Here is a 16,379-nt window from a genome sequence, read left to right on the forward strand (position 1 = left end):
CTGGCATTTTAGGGGCCCTAAAGCGTGAGAAGAAGTCTGGATCCAAATGTCTAAAAAATGCCCTCCTAAAAGGAATTTGGGCCCCTTTGCGCATCTAGGCTGCAAAAAAGTGTCACACATCTGGTATCGCTGTACTCAGGAGAAGTTGGGCAATGTGTTTTGGGGTGTCATTTTACATATACCCATGCTGGGTGAGATAAATATCTTGGTCAAATGCCAACTTTGTATAAAAAAATGGGAAAAGTTGTCTTTTAGAGAGATATTTCTCTCACCCAGCATGGGTATATGTAAAATGACACCCCAAAACACATTGCCCTACTTCTCCTGAGTACGGCAATACCAGATGTGTGACACTTTTTTGCAGCCTAGGTGGGCAAAGGGGCCCACATTCCAAAGAGCACCTTAGGATTTCACAGGTCATTTTTTACACATTTTGATTTCAAACTACTTCCCACACATTAGGGCCCCTAAATTGCCAGGGCAGTATAACTACCCCACAAGTGACCCCATTTTTGGAAAGAAGACACCCCAAGGTATTCCGTGAGGGGCATGGCGAGTTCCTAGAATTTTTTATTTTTTGTCACAAGTTAGCGGAAAATGATGATTTTTTTTTTTTTTCCTTACAAAGTCTCATATTCCACTAACTTGTGACAAAAAATAAAAACTTCCATAAACTCACTATGCCCATCACGAAATACCTTGGGGTGTCTTCTTTCCAAAATGGGGTCACTTGTGGGGTAGTTATACTGCCCTGGCAATTTAGGGGCCCAAATGTGTGGTAAGTAGTTTGAAATCTAAATCAGTAAAAAATGGCCGGTGAAATCCTAAAGGTGCTCTTTGGAATGTGGGCCCATTTGCCCACCTAGGCTGCTAAAAAGTGTCACACATCTGGTATCGCCGTACTCAGGAGAAGTTGGGCAATGTGTTTTGGGGTGTCTTTTTACATATACCCATGCTGGGTGAGATAAATATCTCGGCAAAAGACAACTTTTCCCATTTTTTTATACAAAGTTGGCATTTGACCGAGATATTTATCTCACCCAGCATGGGTATATGTAAAATTTCACCCCAAAACACATTGCCCAACTTCTCCTGAGTACGGCGATACCAAGATGTGTGACACTTTTTGCAGCCTAGGTGGGCAAAGGGGCCCACATTCCAAAGAGCACCTTTAGGATTTCACAGGTCATTTTTTTACACATTTTGATTTCAAACTACTTACCACACATAAGGGCCCCTAGAATGTCAGGCAGTATAACTACCCCACAAAGTGACCCCATTTTGGAAAGAAGACACCCCAAGGTATTTCGTGATGGGCATAGTGAGTTCATGGAAGTTTTTATTTTTTGTCACAAGTTAGTGGAATATGAGACTTTGTAAGGAAAAAAAAATAAAAAATCATCATTTTCCCGCTAACTTGTGACAAAAAAAGAAAGTTCTATGAACTCACTATGCCCATCAGCGAATACCTTAGGGTGTCTACTTTCCGAAATGGGGTCATTTGTGGGGGTTTTCTACTGTCTGGGCATTGTAGAACCTCAGGAAACATGACAGGTGCTCAGAAACTTTGAAAGGAAAAGAAATCCAGCACCTCGTTGTTCTTGCTTGACGGTGTTTTATTCGACAAACCAAAGTATACAGCGGTAAAAGAACCTCAAAATACAAGCCCCAATGCGGTCTACACGTTTCGAACCAGATGGTTCTTAATCATGACCTCCACAATAAATTTCCAACACAGTATATATATAGAGAGGTGAACACAGAAATCCCTCCCCCATTAAACTAGCAGGGCTGTGCTAATCATCCCAGGTGTTGTAATCAAAAGTGCTGACAGAAATTTAAGTGCACAGAAACACATTTTAATTAAAATCAAAAATAAGCCATTATGAATAGACATCCTATAACATTTGATCCAGCAGGTAGGGAGGAGAGAAGAGACAGTCGCGGGATGTGAATTAATAAATAAATATAAATATAAGAAAAACATCCAAAAAAAAAAACGCTCCGTCTGAACACTCCTCTATACTGCAATCCGATCCAATTCATTCAGGCTATGTCATATTTTTCTTCAAAGTTGCAACAAGGTGTAGTTGTTAATGCTATTAGTAGATATACATAAGTTCTTTTCTCAGATTTAATCCTGCAGGGCTTCTGGAATTAAGTTTTAGAATCCAAAAGGCTTCTCTTTGGTATACAAGCTTCTTGAAATCTCCACCTCTTGCGGGCAAAAACACTCGTTCTATGGCATAAGCTGTAAATGAGGATAAACTCTATATGAGCCATAATAAAATGTTTTGCCGCACTTGAGATATTTACATATGCAGGATTTAATATATAATTAATATGCTCCAGCAACCTCACTTTAAACTTCCTGGTTGAACAACCCACATATATTAACTGGCATTCCTCACATTCAATGATGTACACAATTCCCGATGTATTACAATTAATGTAAGTTTTAATCTGATATTTATTATTACCCTCGGAGTCTTGGAATTGTTTTTTTGGGGTTACATAATTGCAGGCTCTACATGGAGAACCGCCACATCGTGTGAAGCCTGTATATCGCAACCAGCATGTACGCAATTGTCCCACTGGTTTCTGACTGAAGTAGGAAGGGGACAGAGAAGTGGCCAAAGACGCAGGTCTCTTGGATACCACCCTGTGTCCTCCCCTCAGTATTTTGTATAGCTGTGGATCCTCATACAGGATGGGAATACACTTGGAGACCGCTTTCTCTATTATGGAAAATTGATTACTGAAAGTTAGTACAAGTGTTGGGATATTAGAGGAATTATCCTCATAACCTAATTTATTCCTATTTTCCCTCACCTGTCTATTTCCAGTAATTTTTTCTTTATTACTTTCTTTTCTATTAGATTTGTTGTGATTCAAGGGAGTTCCAAACAATAAATCTTGCCGTTCCTTTCTTTTAGCTATATTGATTGCCCTTTCGGTCATCCACAGTGGATATCCTCTATCCTGCAATCTGCTAGCAATTATTTGTATCTCCTCAACAAAATCACGGTCCCTGCTGCAGTTGCGCCTGGCTCTAATCATCTCCCCCACTGGAATAGCCTTTATCGTATGGAGCGGATGATGGCTGTCAGCTCGCAATACTGTATTTCCCGCTATGGGTTTACGGTAAGTCCGGGTACATATTATCTGACCCGGAATACCCATCAAGGTTACATCCAGGAAATTAATTTTGCAGCCATCATGCGCTCCAACAAATCGCAAGCCATAGAGGTTGCCATTCAGATAATCCAAGAAAGAGGGTATGGCAGATACATCGGCAGACCAGGTGCTCGGAAAGTCAGAGCTGCTTCAAAAAGCGGAAATTCACATTTTTGTACCATAGTTTGTAAACGCTATAGCTTTTACCCAAACCATTTTATTTTTACCCAAACATTTTTTTTTTATCAAAAATCGGTAAATTTAGATTAATAACAAAAAATTTAAAAATGTCAGCAGCAATGAAATACCACCAAATGAAAGCTCTATTGGTGAGAAGAAAAGGAGGTAAAATTCATTTGGGTGGTAAGTTGCATGACCGAGCAATAACCGCTAAAGTTGTGGAGTGCCGATTTGTAAAAAAGGGCCTGGTCACTAGGGGGGTATAAACCTGTGGTCCTTAAGTGGTTAATAAGAAACACAGAATAAACAAGGTGTTTCTAAATAGTTAATATAACGATACTGCTGTAGCTTGAGCGAATACGCCGTACTCGGCTAGAAGCTGGCTGCATCCCAACCGCAGCACAGCCGATCCACCCTTACAATTAAATCATTTAGATTATTTCTACTGTGCTAAACTAGGCTGCTAAACTAACTAAATTCTGTAACCAAGTTGTGAATACATTTGTGTCAATCAGTGGCGTAACTAGAAATGATTGGGCTCACAGCTAATTTTTTTATGTCCCCCCCCCCCCAGGAACTTCTTTGAAACCCCCCACTCCTGTGGCTAGTCAGACCAGGCCCAACAGCCTTTCCGTCTGTTTCCTACACATACATACGGTAAGTCATATGAACAGCGGCATGGAATGATTGGCCCTTTAATAATAAATAATAATAATAATGTCATATCACTGTATATACCAGTGATAGCTAACCTTGGCACTCCAGCTGTGGTGAAACTACGACTCCCAGCATGCTCCATTTATTTCTATAGAGTTCTGAGAGCAGCCAAGCAAGGGGGGCATCTTGGGAGTTGTAGTTTTACCACAGCTGGAGTGCCAAGGTGTCACCGCCAGCTCTCCGAGAAGGTCTGGCAGACGTTCTTCTGTACCTCTTGCATGATGTTCTTTGTTTTGGTTTCACTTTGTCATCTCCTTTCCTTCTCCCAGCTGTCACCTATTTACACTAATTGCCTCCCTTTATATTCCCTCTCATTCTGCCTCACTTTGCGGTTTATACTACTTCCTGGATTGAAGTGTTCACTGCTGGAGACCTCTGTTACTGCTTGTTCAGATAAGTCCTTTCATGTATTGTGTTTCCTTTCTGGCTTGATTCTAGGTGACCCTGACTCCCTCCGTATTAAGTGCATGGAGCCGGTGGTCGTGTCCCCTCACTATTATAGGGTTTCCAGGTGTCACACAGTCTAGGTACGAGGGCATGCAATCGTCTACCTCTGAGACCCTTGTATGTGCTTAGCAGTCAGGGTGAGCTCTTAGGGTTTTATAGGGGTCACCTTTATGCTCCTTAGTTTGGGATCAAGCCAGTCGGATGTTTATCTATAACTTCCAGCTATCTGCAACATCATCCGTGACACAAGGTTAGCCATCACTGGTATATACTGTCACCGTAATCATTTATAATTTTGTTGAGGGGGCCCTGACAATAAAATCTTCTAGTCCACCTCCTGTGTAGGCCCCTTCTGAGTTTGGGCTCCAAAGCAGGCACTTCAATTAATCAAACACAGTTTTCAACTGCATCTTTTGCAGCGTGGCAGTGCCCTAATACTATGCCAGAAAAAAAAAAGATGTTTCCTAAAGCCATGAATAACATTATATCAGCATATGTATTAGCAAATAACATCACTTCAAGGTTAGAAATATGGCGGGGTCACAAAAAGATGGGGTGATATCTCTGGGATGGAGGGCATATAGTAATTGGGAGGTGTACCAAATGGGTCATGTATGGATTTGCAGTCATCTGTTTCATATTGCATCACTATGCCCTTTTGGGAAGCCATAATGAGAAACAATCATCTAACCTGAGAAGAAAGGGATGCAAATGAGCTATTTGCAAGTTCTACCTCTAATGCCACCAGATTTAAGGCAGCTATCCTATAAGTCAATGTTCAACCCTATAACTAGGCCTTGACACATGACTTGTATAATAAATAAGCCAGCACCTCATCTTCAGACAGCTGTTTCGGGGTGATTACTCCTCATCGGAGCAGAGAGTACTGACTTAACTGGGTAAGAGACCTAAGTCAGGATTTGTGGGGTACTATTTCTCCTTGAGGAGAGAGCCCCTTAATTGGTGTGAGAGGCCTTATAGGCCATACATGCTCCTCTGGTGGAATTCTGGGAAAAAAGGGATGCAAATAAGCTCTGCCTGTAATGCCACCAGATATAAGGCAGCTATCTTATAAGTCAATGTTCAACCCTATAACTAGGCCTTGACACATGACTTGGATACTAAATAAGCCAGCACCTCATCTGCAGACAGCTGTTTCGGGGTGATTGCCCCTCATCAGTGCAGAGCAGAGAGTACTGGCTTAACTGGGTGAGAGGCCTAAGTCAGGATTTGGGGGGTGCTATATCTCCTTATAACTGCCTTACATCTGGTGACATTAGAGGCATATCTTGTTTGCATCCCTTTCTTCCCAGAATTCCAGAGGAGCGTGTATAACCTATAAGTCTCCTCATGCCGATTAAAGCGGTCTCTCCCCAAGGAGCGATAGTACCCCCCAATTCCCTCTAACCTGGAAACAGACAAAACTTCACAAATGTAGGACGACCTAGCTCAAGGCTTAGATTTACTTGTATTTTTTTTTTTGTAATGAAATTCTCTTTAACTTCATTTCCAACAATGCAATGAAGTCTTATTTTTGTATATATCCTGATAATATCCATACCTACCGGGATCTGAGATTCATTTTGACAACAATCTGGTACTGATGTAGTATTACGAAATGTGCCCTGAGACTGTTTAGATTCCTTTAGGAAATTAATTATATTTCTCAGTTTTAGTTCTTTATTTTTCATGGAAAAGAAAGCTCACAGTGTCCTACATAAATGATTTGTAATGTTTCTGCAGTTTTATGTGCACAATACAGGCTTATTTTAAGGCTCTGCTCATTTATACTATCTTCAGAGCACACATCAGTAAATGCTCGCCAAATGTATCCATAGGGTATAATGGACATCACGGATGCCAAAAAGGTATTTAACTGTATTAAAAAGTGTAGGTTGAGTGAATGCAGGTCAATGGGTGATGTATGGCATACAATTGCTTATATTGGGACCATATGTTCGCTATATGGGTCAAGATCTCTTCCTGACATGTACAGTGAATGTAGTAAAAAAGAAGAAGAGATGTGAGCTGAGCCTTAGCTGAGTGTTTTAGTGCCTTTCTGCACCGCTTTCTTCATTTGAGTACATGCAGGAAGACTTCCCATGCCGTGCCTAAAATATACAATGCAGGGATGTTTGTGCACATCAGGAATAAAACAGTATCTGCCCATATTTTGCATATTTCAGATGTTTTTTTTTTTCTCTTGAGGCTCCATCTCTAGTTGTTATCCAGCTACTATGATGTCTCCTATACACTTCACATAAGAGACAGGCCATCCAGCTAGGCTATTTCTGGAACTCACAAAGCAGATTTTTTTCTCTTATAAAACATCTTACTCCGATTCAGTTTTAATATTGTTTTATGCAAAGTCTGTTAAAAGTACAGTTCATGTTTTGTCAATTATTTATTACCATTGTTTGCCAAGTGATGGCATATTGCTATGACATGGCATCACTTCATCATGGCTGGTGATCCTACCAATGGGACCGGGACCTCTGCACTGGTTTAGCTATGCATCTCCTCCTAAATCCTGCATAGCAGCGATCCTGGCCACCCAGCCCCATCAACTTTACCTGTACATCATTACCAAGGTCTCTTAAGATTACCTGCACTCAAATTTATAGGCAAATTAATCTGCCTTCCAGAGTTTACAAGATGAAACTGCAGAAAAAGCCAGTGCTGGAAACTCTTACTGACTGTGGGAAAGGGATATCCCCTATAAATGGGAGTTTCTCTGTAATTTCCTTTGCAGTGATACTGCTCTCTAGTAATATATGTCTCTCTATTCATTTTGATGGCCCTAAATTACCCACCACATTATTCCCAAAGGGTTCACAGGTCCATAGGCTAGTCTTCCTCTCTCCCTTCCTTTCTTTGTTTTATACAACCCTCAACCCAGACCACTACTTGACCTTTTTGTCTCCTCTGTAATTCTTCTCTGCTGGTTGTTTGGTTGTCGCTCTTATCCACCTGGCAGGGCCCATGTATTTACTGTGCTCTGATATAATGTGCACATTCTATATGTCTTATACATTTAAAATGTCCATATCCTGCACCCATCAGCATTTCAGTGGGTTATTGTTATAAGACAGTACTGCTATGATGACATGTGGTATGCGCAAAATGCGTAAGCATGAGGACACCAATGAGTTTTAATGGAATTTTAAAAGTTATGTTTTAATTGCTGATTGCTGAATAGTGTTGAGCGGCAGGGGAAATATTCGATATTATATAATATATATAATATATGGCTGAATATTTGTCATATATTCGTGAATTCGCTATCTTCGTTCACATTTTTTTTTTCACTACTAAAATCGCAATATAAAATTTGCTTAATGCGCATGGGCAAAAAGGACCGTGGCCTAGCAACTGTTTTCGAACTACCCGAAGTTTGAGGAGATTGGAAAAGATGGTCGGAAGCAATTTTCGAGACAGTGAGGAAGAACTCCTGATTACTGTAAGTAATTTCACATTACATCAGTGTATTTGATTACATTTCATATGCATGTCAGACCAATCACTTTATATGCAGATAAAGTGTTATAAAATATTAGTGATTGCGAAAATTGCCACTTATGATCCGATTTTTTTTTTCTCAATACATATAACTTCACTTTTTAGCAGGTCTAAGTAGATATCACTGATTGGTGCACTAAGTATTGTTGTAACATCACAGCACTGTCTGTATCATGTACGTATGGACAGCATAAAAATATCTCTCCCATACACATTGCACATCCATTTTCCTGCCACACACTATATACCCCACACACACCCACAAACACAGTCTATAGATTAGAGTTTGTGTCCTGTTCGTCAGGACTCAGGAGAAGCTTTCTTTGTCTTACCGCCAGTATTTGCTGGTTCATTTAGAGTTACCCAGGGTGCACCACGGGGAGGCAAACCAGCTGTACACCCCATACCATACCATACCGTCACTTAACTAGACAGGTACATCTCTGCTCAGCTGGCCAATATCCGATTGCTCAGACTCCACACACATACAATCGCAATACAATCCCATCTTATAACGGTAACATTAAATCTAATATTTTCCCTTCGAAGACAAAATACTTTTTGATGTTTTGCTGAGGACATTATTTACAATACTTGTATTTAAAAAAATTGGGATTATATGCTTGCATCTTTCTCCTGCAGCGCATGTTGGAGCGGGGCTATGACCGGACCCGGGTCCACGCTGAGAAGCAGGCCATTGTAAGTGAGATCCGTTCCGAGCTCAAGAGGAAGTTTAAGGGCAATCACCCTAGGATGGCCATATAAAAAAAAAATGGTCGGATTTGAAGAGGAGAAATTCGGAGCGGATCAGAGAGATGCGTGACAGAATATGCCCAGGTACAATGCTTACATTACTTTTGTATCTCTCGCCAACACTCTGTAATATACAGTATATATACAGTTATGAAAATAAGTATTTCATCCCTTTACAAATGATTACTTATTAACTGGTGTAACATGTAGCAAATCAGCCGGTTACATCATACATCTCTACCTCGCCATGAGTATATACAGGGAGTGCAGAATTATTAGGCAAGTTGTATTTTTGAGGATTAATTTTATTATTGAACAACAACCATGTTCTCAATGAACCCAAAAAACTCATTGATATCAAAGCTGAATATTTTTGGAAGTAGTTTTTAGTTTGTTTTTAGTTTTAGCTATTTTAGGGGGATATCTGTGTGTGCAGGTGACTATTACTGTGCATAATTATTAGGCAACTTAACAAAAAACAAATATATACCCATTTCAATTATTTATTTTTACCAGTGAAACCATATAACATCTCAACATTCACAAATATACATTTCTGACATTCAAAAACAAAACAAAAACAAATCAGTGACCAATATAGCCACCTTTCTTTGCAAGGACACTCAAAAGCCTGCCATCCATGGATTCTGTCAGTGTTTTGATCTGTTCACCATCAACATTGCGTGCAGCAGCAACCACAGCCTCCCAGACACTGTTCAGAGAGGTGTACTGTTTTCCCCTCCTTGTAAATCTCACATTTGATGATGGACCACAGGTTCTCAATGGGGTTCAGATCAGGTGAACAAGGAGGCCATGTCATTAGATTTTCTTCTTTTATACCCTTTCTTGCCAGCCACGCTGTGGAGTACTTGGACGCGTGTGATGGAGCATTGTCCTGCATGAAAATCATGTTTTTCTTGAAGGATGCAGAATTCTTCCTGTACCACTGCTTGAAGAAGGTGTCTTCCAGAAACTGGCAGTAGGACTGGGAGTTGAGCTTGACTCCATCCTCAACCCGAAAAGGCCCCACAAGCTCATCTTTGATGATACCAGCCCAAACCAGTACTCCACCTCCACCTTTCTGGTGTCTGAGTCGGACTGGAGCTCTCTGCCCTTTACCAATCCAGCCACGGGCCCATCCATCTGGCCCATCAAGACTCACTCTCATTTCATCAGTCCATAAAACCTTAGAAAAATCAGTCTTGAGATATTTCTTGGCCCAGTCTTGACGTTTCAGCTTGTGTGTCTTGTTCAGTGGTGGTCGTCTTTCAGCGTTTCTTACCTTGGCCATGTCTCTGAGTATTGCACACCTTGTGCTTTTGGGCACTCCAGTGATGTTGCAGCTCTGAAATATGGCCAAACTGGTGGCAAGTGGCATCTTGGCAGCTGCACGCTTGACTTTTCTCAGTTCATGGGCAGTTATTTTGCGCCTTGGTTTTTCCACACGCTTCTTGCGACCCTGTTGACTATTTTGAATGAAACACTTGATTGTTCGATGATCACGCTTCAGAAGCTTTGCAATTTTAAGAGTGCTGCATCCCTCTGCAAGATATCTCACTATTTTTGACTTTTCTGAGCCTGTCAAGTCCTTCTTTTGACCCATTTTGCCAAAGGAAATGAAGTTGCCTAATAATTATGCACACCTAATATAGGGTGTTGATGTCATTAGACCACACCCCTTCTCATTACAGAGATGCACATCACCTAATATGCTTAATTGGTAGTAGGCTTTCGAGCCTATACAGCTTGGAGTAAGACAACATGCATAAAGAGGATGATGTGGTCAAAATACTCATTTGCCTAATAATTCTGCACGCAGTGTATATACACTCACCTAAAGAATTATTAGGAACACCATACTAATACGATGTTGGACCCCCTTTTGCCTTCAGAACTGCCTTAATTCTACGTGGCATTGATTCAACAAGGTGCTGATAGCATTCTTTAGAAATGTTGGCCCATATTGATAGGATAGCATCTTGCAGTTGATGGAGATTTGAGGGATGCACATCCAGGGCACGAAGCTCCCGTTCCACCACATCCCAAAGATGCTCTATTGGGTTGAGATCTGGTGACTGTGGGGGCCATTTTAGTACAGTGAACTCATTGTCATGTTCAAGAAACCAATTTGAAATGATTCGAGCTTTGTGACATGGTGCATTATCCTGCTGGAAGTAGCCATCAGAGGATGGGTACATGGTGGTCATGAAGGGATGGACATGGTCAGAAACAATGCTCAGGTAGCCTGTGGCATTCAAACGATGCCCAATTGGCACTAAGGGGCCTAAAGTGTGCCCAGAAAACATCCCCCACACCATTACACCACCACCACCAGCCTGCACAGTGGTAACAAGGCATGATGGATACATGTTCTCATTCTGTTTACGCCAAATTCGGACTCTATCATTTGAATGTCTCAACAGAAATCGAGACTCATCAGACCAGGCAACATTTTTCCAGTCTTCAACAGTCCAATTTTGGTGAGCTCGTGCAAATTGTAGCCTCTTTTTCCTATTTGTAGTGGAGATGAGTGGTACCCGGTGGGGTCTTCTGCTGTTGTAGCCCATCCGCCTCAAGGTTGTGCGTGTTTTGGCTTCACAAATGCTTTGCTGCTTACCTCGGTTGTAACGAGTGGTTATTTCAGTCAACGTTGCTCTTCTATCAGCTTGAATCAGTCGGCCCATTCTCCTCTGACCTCTAGCATCCACAAGGCATTTTTGCCCACAGGACTGCCGCATACTGGATGTTTTTCCCTTTTCACACCATTCTTTGTAAACCCTAGAAATGGTTGTGCGTGAAAATACCAGTAACTGAGCAGATTGTGAAATACTCTGGTACCAACAACCATGCCACGCTCAAAATTGCTTAAATCACCTTTCTTTCCCATTCTGACATTCAGTTTGGAGTTCAGGAGATTGTCTTGACCAGGACCACACCCCTAAATGCATTGAAGCAACTTCCATGTGATTGGTTGACTAGATAATTGCATTAATGAGAAATAGAACAGGTGTTCCTAATAATTCTTTAGGTGAGTGTATATATATATACATAAACTGCAATCATCATTCTGTATTCCAGTAAAAGGCCACGTACATCATTACATTAGATACATCCCCCACTTAACTCCTTAACGCCCGATGACGTACATGTACGTCAGATCTGGACGTGACTTAAAGCCCAGTTACGTAAATGTATTGTATGGTGATCGGGCAGGTGCAGGAGCTGGGCCCACCTGATCGGGGGCAGGGGTCCAGCAGTCACTGATAGCCGGACCCTTGCTGTATGTGCCAACATCAGTGAAATCACCGATGCCGGCGCATTAACCCCTGCACGGCCGTGGTCAGTACTGACTGCGACACGTGCGAGCTTCAGACGTGTGCGGGGTGTCCATCGGGTCCCCGCGCTGCTGTGACAGGGACCCAATGGCAGGGAAGGTAGCCCAATGCCTTTCTTAGGCACCGTGGCTGCCTTCCGGTGGGTCCTATGAGATCCAGCCCCTTGTATTACACTGGTAATACACTTACAGCCAATGCATTACAGTACAGAAGTATTGTAATGCATTGTAAAGGGGATCAGACCCCAAAAAGTTGAAATCCCAGAGGGGGACAAAAAATAAACTGAAAAAAAAAGTTTAAAAAATATAGGTTTAAAAAAAAAAAAGCGTCCTTTTTCCAAAATAAAGTTAAATAAAAATTGAAAAAAATTGTGAAAAAAAGAAAAGTACACATATTACGTATCCAAAAATTGTGAAAAAAAGAAAAGTAGACATATTACGTATCGCCGCGTCCGTATCGACCAGCTCTATAAAAATATCACATGACCTAACCCCTCAGATGAACACCGATAAAAAATAAAAACTGTTCTACATAAACCATTTTTTTGTCACATTACATCACTAAAAGTGCAACACGAAGCAATCAAAATGGCGTATGACCCTCAAAATAGTACCAATTTAACTGTCACATCATCCTGCAAAAAATGAGCCCCTAACTAAGACAAAATACTAATTAGGTATGGCCACGTCTGTAATAACCAGAAGTATAAAAATATCACATGACCTAACCCCTCAGATGAACACCATAAAAAAATAAAATAAAAACTGTGTCAAAAAAGCCATTTTGTGTCAAACCTTACATCACAAAAAGCGTAATACCAAGTAATCCAATTTTTGGTAAATTTTTTAAAAAAATAAAAAATTTTAATACAAATGACATTTTGTGACAGAATTTTTCCACTGTCATGAAATACAATATGTGACGAGAAAAAAATCTCATAATGGCCTGGTAAAAGCGTTTTACTACCACATAAAGTGACACATGTCAGATTTCCTTAAAAAGGCCTGGACAGAAAGGAGAAAAATGTCCCGGTCATTAAGGGGTAAATTTGCCTTTGTTATGAGTTCTGAGTTCTTTGTCTAAATTCTGAACATTGTGTGATTACAGGGATTCCAGTTCCCTCTGTACGGCGCAGGCCTTCTACAGAGGGTATGGTTGTGGTTGTGGTCTCGGCATTTGAGGAGGAGGAGGATGGAAAGCATGCTGGACCCTCCCAGCATGCAGATGCTCCACCACCACCTGATGTTGGTGAAATGGTGGATGTGGAGGCCAAAGAGGCTGGTCCCTCTCTGCAGCCGCATTCCCCCCCCCCCCCAACTCCTGATGAGGAAGAAGAGGAGGAGGTTGTCACCAGCCCCCGCCAGGAGGGTAAATATGTGCACACAGCAATATAATTCTGTATCCATAACATGCACAGAAACAAAGGGCCAAAAATGAGGGGACAACACACACTGCAGTAATAGAAAACAACAACACTGGACATTAACTATATAATCTACATAAAAACCATTTAACTAAACAACTAAATAACATTATACTCTACATAACTATCACTAACTAACCAACTAAATACAATTATACTGTACTGAACTGGCACTAACTAACCAACTAAATAACATTATACTATACTGAACTATCACTAACTAACAAACTATATAATCATCATAAATATCAGTAACTAACAAATTGTAATGTAAATCGTCACTCAATCTTAAATCGTCAGTCAATCTTAATTAAAAGTAATTTTAATATTTTTCTAACAGTACTCGGTAAATAAAATAAAAAAAATTATGCAGCTGCAGCAGGCTGACCAAAGGGCAATGCTGGAGATCAACACTCAGCAAAAGGTAATACGGGAGCAGCAAAGGAGGTTACATCAGCAGCAGCGGCATCTGGATAAGAAGGTGAATCAGCTGGAGGAGCTGCACCATAAGGGGATCCAGGAGTTGCTCATAAGCAAATAAAAAAGTTGCCTTAAAGGTATATTTGTTCATCAACATTGTTAATAAATATTTCTTTACGTTCTAACATGTGCTTTCGTTTTTAGATATTGTTATTTTTTTTATTAATTTTAACCTAAAAGGTTGCAGAAAGGCCCCTTTAGTCCTGGGGCAAACTCATCTGGATCAGGACAGACAGCAGCAGCAGGTAAAGGTAATGGTGGAGTAAACGGCCTACACAAAACTCAGCAGGATCAGAACAGACAGTAGTAGCAGGTACATGGTAAAAGGTGTAGTATAAGGCCTACACATAGCTCGCCCAAACTCATCCGGACAGACATTAGTAGTTAAATGGTAATGGTGTAGTATAAGGCCTACACATAGCTCCACCACACTCCTCAGGACAGAGAACAGCAGGTAAATCGTAATGGTATAGTATAAGGCCTACATATAGCTGGGCCAAACTCAGTCAGAACATACTGGAGCCGGTTCTTTGTTTGTAGCAGGAATATGTTTCCAGGAATGGGCCCCCGCCAGACCAGGGCAACCCAAAAAAAAAACTTTTACACCTCTAGCAGCAGTATGTTCTTTGTTGGCAGCAGGAATGTGTTCCCATGCATACAAATTGCAATATATTCCTTTGCCATTTTTGTATTTCAAAGGATTTGTAAGATTGTAAAGCCCACAAAAATGTTAATTTTTAAAAAAATATATATGTTAATGGTCGAGTCTAAGGCCTACACATAGCTCGAACAACAAAAGAAAATGGAGCCAAAAATGCCAGATAGTAAATGGTATAAATGTAGACTTTTATTATAATATAACAAGACACAATTAAAATTGCAATTACATGCATATGATGCCAGAGGACAGGGAACAAAAAAGGAACAGGGAAGGAAAAAACGGCGCCACCCTGGGAGGGACACACTGGTCAAGAGTACGTAAATACATAGGATCAATAGGGATGTACACTGCTCAAAAAAATAAAGGGAACACTTAAACAACACAATGTAACTCCAAGTCAATCACACTTCTGTGAAATCAAACTGTCCACTTAGGAAGCAACACTGAGTGACAATCAATTTCACATGCTGTTGTGCAATTGGGATAGACAACAGGTGGAAATTATAGGCAATTAGCAAGACACCCCCAATAAAGGAGTGGTTCTGCAGGTGGTGAGCACAGACCACTTCTCAGTTCCTATGCTTCCTGGCTGATGTTTTGGTCACTTTTGAATGCTGGCGGTGCTTTCACTCTAGTGGTAGCATGAGACGGAGTCTACAACCCACACAAGTGGCTCAGGTAGTGCAGCTTATCCAGGATGGCACATCAATGCGAGCTGTGGCAAGAACGTTTGCTGTGTCTGTCAGCGTAGTGTCCAGAGCATGGAGGCGCTACCAGGAGACAGGCCAGTACATCAGGAGACGTGGAGGAGGCCGTAGGAGGGCAACAACCCAGCAGCAGGACCGCTACCTCCGCCTTTGTGCAAGGAGGAACAGGAGGAGCACTGCCAGAGCCCTGCAAAATGACCTCCAGCAGGCCACAAATGTGCATGTGTCTGCTCAAACAGTCAGAAACAGACTCCATGAGGGTGATATGAGGGCCCGACGTCCACAGGTGGGGGTTGTGCTTACAGCCCAACACCGTGCAGGACGTTTGGCATTTGCCAGAGAACACCAAGATTGGCAAATTCGCCACTGGCGCCCTGTGCTCTTCACAGATGAAAGCAGGTTCACGCTGAGCACATGTGACAGACGTGACAGAGTCTTGAGACGCCGTGGAGAACGTTCTGCTGCCTGCAACATCCTCCAGCATGACCGGTTTGGCATTGGGTCAGTAATGGTGTGGGGTGGCATTTCTTTGGAGGGCCGCACAGCCCTCCATGTGCTCGCCAGAGGTAGCCTGACTGCCATTAGGTACCGAGATGAGATCCTCAGACCCCTTGTGAGACCATATGCTGGTGCGGTTGGCCCTGGGTTCCTCCTAATGCAAGACAATGCTAGACCTCATGTGGCTGGAGTGTGTCAGCAGTTCCTGCAAGATGAAGGCATTGATGCTATGGACTGGCCCGCCCGTTCCCCAGACATGAATCCAATTGAGCACATCTGGGACATCATGTCTCGCTCTATCCACCAACGTCACGTTGCACCCCAGACTGTCCAGGAGTTGGCAGATGCTTTAGTCCAGGTCTGGGAGGAGATCCCTCAGGAGACCGTCCGCCACCTCATCAGGAGCATGCACAGGCATTGTAGGGAGGTCATACAGGCACGTGGAGGCCCCACACACACTACTGAGCCTCATTTTGACTTGT

At 41.8% G+C, this 16,379-nt stretch overlaps 1 protein-coding gene across 7 annotated transcripts in view; it reads left to right on the forward strand.

Moving 5' to 3' along the window:
- The window catches only part of GPR1 (G protein-coupled receptor 1), a 72,888-nt gene that overhangs the window by 43,857 nt on the left and 12,652 nt on the right, over positions 1-16,379 (forward strand). For 3 of the 7 annotated variants that reach the window (XM_040441241.1, XM_040441244.1, XM_040441242.1), the window contains exon 3: positions 3,932-4,014. The exons of 1 other annotated variant lie outside the window; for it this stretch is intronic. The gene's annotated coding sequence lies outside the window, so the exon portion shown is untranslated. Of the gene's footprint in view, positions 1-3,931; positions 4,015-7,607; positions 7,982-8,501; positions 8,558-8,682; positions 8,878-13,902; positions 14,109-16,379 lie in introns of those variants that run through there. 3 more of the 7 variants (XM_040441245.1, XM_040441246.1, XM_040441247.1) reach the window with 3 other exon arrangements.

This window comes from Bufo bufo, chromosome 7 (assembly GCF_905171765.1).
Source record: "Bufo bufo chromosome 7, aBufBuf1.1, whole genome shotgun sequence".
In the NCBI taxonomy this organism is placed as follows: Eukaryota; Metazoa; Chordata; class Amphibia; order Anura; family Bufonidae; genus Bufo; species Bufo bufo.